The following is an 8558-nucleotide window of genomic DNA, read 5'->3' as shown; positions in this document are numbered from 1 at the left end:
CACTGTCATCCTCATACAGATATCCCTGATCGGCGCTGCCTTGCGGCTAAGCGCGTCGACCACCACATTGGCCCTCCCCGGTGGTAGAGAATCTCACAGTCATAATCCTTTACCACATTAAGCCACCGACGCTGCCTCAAATTCAGATTTAGCTGGTCCATGAGATACCTCAGTCTCTTGTGGTCCGTGTAGATAGTACAACGAACCCCAAGTAGGTAATGGCGCCAAATCTTGAGAGCGAACACAACAGCCCCCAACTCCAAATCATGCGTCGGGTAGTTCACCTCGTGAGGCTTCAGCTGCCTCGAAGCGTAAGCAATAACATGCCCTCTCTGCATCAATATTGCGCCTAATCCAGAGACGAACGCATCACAGTATACAACAAAATCATCCATGCCCTCTCGCAGGGCTAAGATTGGCGCCTCTAACAATCTCTGTCTCAATGTCTCGAATGCAGCCTGTTGCTCAGGCCCCCAACGAAAGACCACGGCTTTCCTTGTCGGCCCGGTCAGGGGCACGACTATCTTGGAGAAGTCCTGAATGAATATCCGATAGTAGCCTGCCAATCCCAGGAAAGCTCCGAATCTTGGATGGAGACCTTGGAACCTCCCACCTCATTATGGCCTCTACCTTGGCCGGGTCAACTGAAATCTCGTCCTGGTTGACGAGATGCCCAAGGAACTGCACCTCGCGCAACCAGAACTCGCACTTGGAGAACTTGGCATACAAGCTCTCCATCCTCAAGGTATCCAGAACCTCTTGCAGGTGTTCCTCATACTTCTCTCTCGTCTTGGAATATACCAAGATATTTTCAATAAAGACTATCACAGACCGATCCAACATCGGTCTGCACACGCGGTTCATGAAATCCATGAACGCGGAAGGAGCATTGGTGATCCCAAAGGGCATCACCACGAACTCATAATGGCCATAGCGCGTCGAAAAAGCAGTCTTCTGCACATCCTCCCCTCTGACCCTCATCCGATGATACCCTAAACTCAAATCAATCTTGGAGAACCAAGATGCTCCATGTAGCTGATCAAAGAGATCATCGATCCTTGGGAATGGGTAACGGTTCTTTACCATTACCTTATTCAGCTCCCAATAATCTATACACATCCGGTGCGACCCGTCCTTCTTCTTCACAAATAGAATCGGGACTCCCCAGGCTGAATTACTCGGTCTAATGAATCCTTTGTCTAACAGCTCCTGAAGCTGTATAGACAACTCCTGCATCTCAGGAGGAGCCAACCGATACGGTGCCTTAGCTATCGGAGCCGCACAAGGGACTAGGTCGATCCTGAACTCCACCTGCCTCTCCGGAGGTATCCCAGGCAACTCCTCGGGGAATACATCTGCAAACTCTCACACCACGGGTACATCGTCCACCGTCACCTGACCCGCCTCCCGGGTATCAATAACATAGGCGACATATCTTGCGTAACCCTGTTGGAGGTAGCGCCTAGCCCTCACTGTCGAACATAAACCTGGTCCTTGATGTGGCCTCTCGCCCTGAACCACCAGCTCTCCCCCACTTGGGGTCCTGATTCGCACCAACTGCTGCGCGCAGTCAATCATTGCCCTATTGGGGCTTAGCCAATCCATACCAATAATAACTTTGTTCCCCCGCAACGGTATAGGAACCAGGTCTACCAGGTAACGCTCCTCAAATATCCTCAAAACACAATCTCGGTAGACCTCTGATGCTCGTACTGACCGGTCGTCCGCAATCTCGACCTCAAGGGGGCAATCCAACATGCCCGAAGACTCAGGAAACTTCTTGCTAAGCGCAAGAGAGACAAACGATCAGGTAGCACCCGAATCAAAAAATACCTGAACTGGGATACCGTTCACATGGAACAATCCTAAACAGAACACATACATATAACATATCAAAATTATGACAACATAACGTAAAAGATCTGAGAGGAGAAATCATACCTGTCACCACATCGGGTGCATTGCATGCCTCTTCGGCTGTCAGCTGAAATGCTCGGCTCCGCACCACTGGAGCCTCCGTCTTGACCTTCCAACCATCCGTAACCCGCGCAGTCGTCGGAGTTGGCGCCACTGCCGGTGCCGCTGCTGCTGTCAGTAGGGGCAGTACAATTTCTGCCAAAGTGCCCAATCTTGCCATACTTATAGCAGCCGTAACCCGGCCCAGTGTGGCAAACTCCCTCATGTGACCAACCGCATTTCCCACAGCGGTCCCGCCCTGACTGGCCTTTCGGCCTAACATCGGATCCCTTGGGCTTCTTCTCCGAAGCCCCTGTCATCTGTCCCTCCTATACCTTCCTCTTCTGTATGTGCTCCAAATCAATCTCCCTCTCCCTTATTGTGGCAATCATGGAATCCAGGGTGGGGTAGGCTGAAAAACTGACATGCTCCCTGATATCGGCTCGTAGCATGTCATGGTAGCGAGTCCTCCTCATGTCCTCATCACCCGCATACTGGGGCACCAACAAAGCCCTCTCTCGGAACTTGGTGGTGATCTCCGCCATAGTCTTCGTAGTCTGTCTCATATCCAAGAACTTCCTGGCCAGCTGCTGGAGCTCCACAGCTGGTGCAAACTCGGACCTGAATCGGGTCACAAAATCTGACCACGTAATAGCCTCAATGGTTGGGGCTCCCAACGTATCACCAATCAACTCCCACCAATCTCTGGCTCGATCCCTCAAACATCCTACAGTGAAACGAACCTTCGACCCTTCCGGGCAGAAGCTCATCAGCTGCGCAGATTCAATATCTGCGATCCATCTCCTAGCAGCAATGGGGTCCTTCACCTCATGGAAATCCAGCACACCACTCCCTCTGAAGTCCTTAAAGGACAGCATGCGCGTACTCGCCTGGATAGACGCCAAATCACTCTTGAATGATCGGAGACGATCCTCCATCAGCTCGATGATCCCTTCCTTGATCGACCTGAAGATGACCGGGGTCGACTCAAGGATACCTCTCGTGATCTCCGACGCGATGAACTCGCATAGCCCACCATCCACCTGCTCGGATCCTTCACCCGAGCCTAAATCTGATCCTGACGCCAAGCCTCCCGATCCATGTCGTGTGGTCACCATACTGAAAATAAACATACAAACATCTGGATCACACATACTCTCGAGAAGTCTCACACACTCTCCAAGTCCCCTGGTTCCATCTCAGCCCTCCTTAACTTGAGTACGGATCCTCTGCTTTCAATAGTACGGGCCCATACTAGCTTCCACATCTATCCGTACTTTCCTCAAGGATTACTTCGACTTCACTGAGTCCCTTTTTCCGATACCCCTTCCACTGATCTCATCCTAGAATTTCCTAGGGCACTCTCCGGCCTGCTCTCTGCCACCAGTTGCACTAGGAGTCCCTACCAACATTCCCCAACCAGCTTGCGGATACTATTACACATCCGCTTACTAGTTAGTTAAAGTTAGTTAGGACTCCTATAGCACAAAGCAAGCAACATTCGTACATTGAGTAACCACTTCAAGCATAACCTAATCAGGCTATCCTACTGCTGACTTGACAATTCTAGCATACAGCTCATACAACATGCATTCAAGGCATCTTCCTAGATCCTTAGCCCTAGGCTAGCATGCAGTTCTCAGAATCATATATCAGGCATACAAGGCATCCTCCTAGATCCTTAGCCCTAGGCTAGCATGCAGTTCTCAGAATCATATATTAGGCACACAAGGCATCCTCCCAGATCCTTAGCCCTAGTCTAGCATGCAGTTCTAAGAATCATATATCACATGACATAACATAACAAGTATGGGTATCTTGGGGAAAACTTACATAAGCTCGGCCGGTCGCACGCATCACACAACTTGTTCTTTCTCAAAATTCCTTAACTTAGATTTTAGAAAATTGTTCTCTGTGAAGACACCCCCAAGGGTGTGTTCGAATCTCTCAAACCAGGGCTCTGATACCAACTTGTAACATCCCAAAATTTGAGGCCAATTTTTTTTTTTAAATTAAGTAAATCATAATTTATATTGCCAAAACATTGTCACTATTTCATCATTCATAAAATCATAAAATCATGTCTCAAAAACCATATCATCAGAAACAATGAAAATCAGAGTACAATCCCAGAAAATCCGATGCGGAAACCATGTGTGTGATGCGCTGCTACGCCGCCGGCTCTTTCCCCTTGGGCGAAGAGGTACCTGAAACCATAACTGAAACTGTAAGCACAAAGCTTAGTGAGTTCCCCTATCATACCACACACCACATAACACCATCGGTATCTTTCAACTGGTAACTGCCATCGGTATCTTTCAACCGGTACACACCATCGGTATCTTTCAACCGGTAACTGGGGACTATTTCACCCCCCCTAGCACTAGCATACTGTAACGAGAGATAATCATACACTCAGGCATAACTGGGTAGGGACAACTAATCCCTTCTACACACATAGCATATCATACAGGCATATCTCGTGACCATAACACATTAACATACCAAGACAATTATCACAAATACAATCATCTCATACATAACTACTTACTGGTGGGTCGGCATTGGTTCCTTAGACCCACCCCTACTGGAAGGTAACTCACCTCGTAGTAGTAGCTGTTGATCTGTGCGGGAACTCTCTGTCTGCTGTTGCTGCTCTGGAAATCCTCCGGCTATAATTCCCACAAAACACCCAATCAGAGTCTGATAACTACTCTTATGGAGGAATGACTATTCTACCCCTGACCTAGTCAAAGTCAAGTGAAAGTCAACTTCCAGCCGACCTGGCTCGCCGAGTTGGGCCGCCAACTCGCCGAGTCCTTATCCATCTAATTGTCCTCATTCTCGTCCCTACTCCTCGAGTTAGGCAATTATTCGACGAGTTCTCCTCCTATTTGAACATCGAATGATCCCTCATCCGACTCGCCGAGTTGTATGAACAACTCACCGAGTTCATCTTCATCTGAAGAACAAGCCCTGTCCTTGACTCGCTGAGTTGTATGAACAACTCGTCAAGTTCATCTTCATGTGCTGGGAGATTGGCTTGGACTTGCCGAGTCTGTTGATGTACTCGCTGAGTCCCATGAACTCTAGATCTAAGGCTAAGTCCAATACGTCTAAACAACTATGGGACTCCCTTTTCTAACAACTGACCATCGCAGAAGGGTTTAAGATGGCTGAAAGCGCACCGACTCGCCGAGTCCCAAGAACGACTCGCCGAGTCCAACCTTGAACATTTCTATACAGTCGATCTAAAAGGGATGTAACACACCAAAACCATAGATCTGGCCTCCTAATGTCCATTTTATACGTAAAGTTCCAAACTTGATGCACATGCATGGGGTTTTTAGCTCAAAAGTCCATAGAAGGTGCTCTACAATGTGAATGGGGCTCTCATGGCCATAAAGTTGGCACATTTATGCCATGAGTCCCCTCCAACGACTCAGATCTGGAAGTAGAACCCCATGAATCACCTTACAAATCCGAAAATGGCTTAAGAAGCCCTAAATTGTGACATCCCCGTTTTCACGGCCAGAAAAGACCGATTTTGTTTATGCTTTATAAAAATCAAAGTACCTCTTTTAATAAAAATGTTGCGGAAATTGTTCCCAGTAAAAGATGATAAATACGTTATCAAAGAATTTCGAAGAAAAGTATTTTTATTCATTTTAAAACATTTGGGATGTCATCGTCAATACAGAAACTTACATTTATTATCACTAGTGATTTATATCTCCTTAATCTCTCAGTGTAGTGTAACTTCAAATCGACACCTATGATATAAATATACTGAGTGGGTCAGGTTGGGAAACCTGGTGAGTACATAGGGTTTTCAACCCACAATAATATAATTATTATGTTTAAACAATCAAACAATCAACCCAACTACTCATCCCCATTATCTTCTTTACTCTTAAGGATCTATCCTAAGAGTCATATATCCTGGATTCGTTTATTCCGAAGTCCCTTGCTTCCAAGGTTATAGGACTGGCACTAAATCTATAGTTGTCAATGCTCGTTCGTAAAGCACTAATTCCATAGTTGCTATAGTTTATTCGTTGGGTACTAAATTCATAGCTACCAGTGTAGGTACTAAGTCCATAGCTACCAAAATTTATCTAACAGGTACTAAGTCCATAGCTACCAGGTACTAAGTCCATAGCTACCAACACCTAACAAGTACTAAGTCCATAGCTACCTGTGTTTACCTAATAAGTACTAAGTCCATAGCTACCATCGTTTGTCCAATAGGCACTAAGTCCATAGTTGCCGGTGTTTATTTATTGGGCACTAAGTTTATAGCTGCCAATGTTTACTTACATCATCTTTTATCTCTCAACATCCATTTACCCATGTTATACCCAACATATTTATAGATATAAAATACGTATACAGTTTAAATCAGTTAAAACATGTATAAAACGTTCATCCAACATAGATAGCAAGTATACAAATAATATGAACACATAGCACGTAATTTATATTAAATACTTCATATCTATGTGTAAGATGAAAGTAACTATGCACTCACCTGAGAAGGTGGCGACTCGGTACTCGGACAGCGCTTCGTTTACTTTAAAATTATTTCCTTCGACGAAACCTAGTATTAATACCACTAGATTTTAGTCTAATATTTACCGTGACTAATTTATTAGTCTTATTATTATTATTATATAAGTGTTTAAACAATACTTTCCAACCACTATGTACAGACAGGGACAGACATAAAACACCGGAGGGCAGGACCATTTTGGCGTATAGCACTTCTGAAATCCAACAACCTTATGCGGCCCTTTAAAACAGATTCCCGTACCGCGAGTAGTTAAAAAGATATTATAACGACACTTATATAAGTCAGAATAATAGCTCAAATATTTATTATAAATTTATAATAATAATACTAATTTTAAATATAAACTACATTTAAATTAGGGTAAACATAACTTACTTACAAGGGGATTTTAGCTAGGAGTCGGGCTCTGCAGGGGCAGAACTTCGTCGCTGAATCTTTCTAAGAAAGATTCATGCAGTGCTTCAGCGCTCACCTTACTATACTAAAACTACAGAAAGAGAAGTCGAATCACGAGGGACCAAAATGCTCGGGGGATAAGGAGAGAAAGACTCTTGAATCAAGAAATGGTGCAAGAAATATGAGAGCCCAAGGCTCTTATTTATACTAATTGAATTTTCAAAAACTACCCTCCATAATTACTTAATGACCTTTTAGTTATATAAACAACTAAACACCCCTTTATAATACTATTTTAAATAGATTTAACGATATTTGTACTAAATTAATGTCGAAAGAATTCAACATTAGTCTTATAATGACCGCATCGTCGATACCTTTCTAATGATATATATATATATATATATATATATATATATATATATATATATATATATATGTGTGTGTGTGTGTGTGTGTACGTATATATGATTTATACTTTATTTTAATACGTAAATATGCTATTATAATTTGTAAATCGTTCATACGAACTCCGTTTTTGACGTTATTTATATCCACGCGTAGGTGGAGACGTACTCTACAACTTTTGTTTAGACTCTGTCGGCTAATTTTGACTTTATTTTTAAAGTTATATTTTTAACAGGCCGGGACATGATTGGTCCGTTAAAATCTCATAACTTCTTTATCCGATGTCTATTTTCGTCTGTCTTTTTATCGTTACGCTACTAATAACGAGATCTTCGATTCTCGTTTAGGTTGTGTCGGCTAAAAACCGCTCGATCTAATACTCGAACTTCGGGATGTACACCGCTAAGCCGAAACTTCGAAAATCATAACTTCCTCATAAGAAGTTAGATTTGGGCGTTCTTTTTATGGACGCTCTCAGGTTAACATATTCTACGACTTTCATTTAGATTACTAAGGCTAAAAGAAGCTCTATCATAAATTCACTATTTACGTCTTTGCGGTGTTGTGTCGGTTCCGTCGCTAAACTTCGACGGGTCAAAACTTCTTCGTTATAACTCGGATTTCAGCGCTCTTTATATGTACGGAACCCTTGAGACATATTCTAAAACTTGGTTAACATTATTTATTCAAAATAATCTTTTGTCGAAAAGTCATTTTCGACCCCTATTATCTCTAAATTGACTAGCCCGGATCTACGGGCGTTACATAAATGCACCATGACCCTAGGCCCTAATGATGAACAACCAAAAAGGAAGACCAAAACAGGGGGCATTTACCTTGCTTGAGCTGAAGGTGAAGTAAGATCTCTGGATATACAAGTCCCAACTCGGAATCCCAAGCTTCCTCTTTCCTTCCAAGCTTCACAAACCAACCAAGAACACCAAAATGGCCTTAACACACACACAAACGGCTAGGGTTTTGATATCCAGCTCTAAGGGAGTGTTAGGGACAAGGGAGGCTAAGTTAAGGTGTTTATATAGGGTGCAAACCCTCAGATTTAGGGTTTTACTCGCACAGCGCCTACTCGTCGAGTCCATCTTCCGACTCGTCGAGTAGGTCACTTAAGATGTCTGCGGACTCGTCTCTACTCGACGAGTGGGTCCTCCGACTCGTTGAGTCCCAGGGAGAAACATAAAAATGCTTGAATTAAATGCGTACCAAGAAT

The sequence above is a fragment of the Lactuca serriola genome, chromosome 1, assembly GCF_051521515.1.
Source record: "Lactuca serriola cultivar US96UC23 chromosome 1, Lser_US96UC23_V15, whole genome shotgun sequence".
In the NCBI taxonomy this organism is placed as follows: Eukaryota; Viridiplantae; Streptophyta; class Magnoliopsida; order Asterales; family Asteraceae; genus Lactuca; species Lactuca serriola.
This window is presented reverse-complemented; position numbering follows the sequence as displayed.